Source organism: Acanthaster planci, linkage group LG03, assembly GCF_054643075.1.
Source record: "Acanthaster planci isolate LZ-2023a linkage group LG03, COTS_SCS, whole genome shotgun sequence".
Taxonomy (NCBI): Eukaryota; Metazoa; Echinodermata; class Asteroidea; order Valvatida; family Acanthasteridae; genus Acanthaster; species Acanthaster planci.
In genome coordinates, this window is record NC_141779.1 from 1,631,493 (window position 1) to 1,632,312 (window position 820).

The following is an 820-nucleotide window of genomic DNA, read 5'->3' on the forward strand; positions in this document are numbered from 1 at the left end:
CAGGCAATTGGACACGAACTAGTATATTCTTTGGAAGATATTTCACTAACTACTGCAAATATGGATATGAAACTTATACCAATCGACAGGGAAACATGTAGCCTTTCGGTTGACACCAAGATTGCCAGGTTTAGATAATTCTCTGACCTTTTAGGCTCGATTATATAAAGCATTCTCTGCGCAGGATAAAGACCGAATTGTTGCAGAAGAAACCAGAATTCCGCAAAAATATCAGGCAATTGGACACGAACTAGTATATTCTTTGGAAGATATTTCACTAACTACTGCAAAAAGGGATATGAAACTTATACAAATAGATAGGGGAACATGTGGCCTTTCAGATGACACCAAGATTGCCAGATTTTGATAATTCTCAGACCTTTTATGCTTGAATATATGAAGCAATCCTTTTGCGGGAAAGGGACCGGTATAGCGCAGACGAAGCAAGGATTCCGCAAAAATATCAGGCAATTGGACACGAACTTGCATTTCCTTCGGCAGCTATTTCCCTAACTACTGCAAATATGGATATGAAACTTATATGAATGGATAGGGAAACATGTAACCTTTCAGATCACACCAAGATTGCCAGATTTAGATAATTCTCAGACCTTTTATGCTCGAATATAGGAAGCCTTCTATGCCTGGGATAAGGACCAGTATAGCGCAGACGAAACCAGAATTCCGCAAAAATATCAAACAGTCAGACAAGAATTTGCACTTCCTTTGGAGGATATTTCCATAACTACTGCAAATATGGATATGAAACTTATATGAATGGATAGGGAAACATGTGAACTTTCAGATCACACCAAGATTG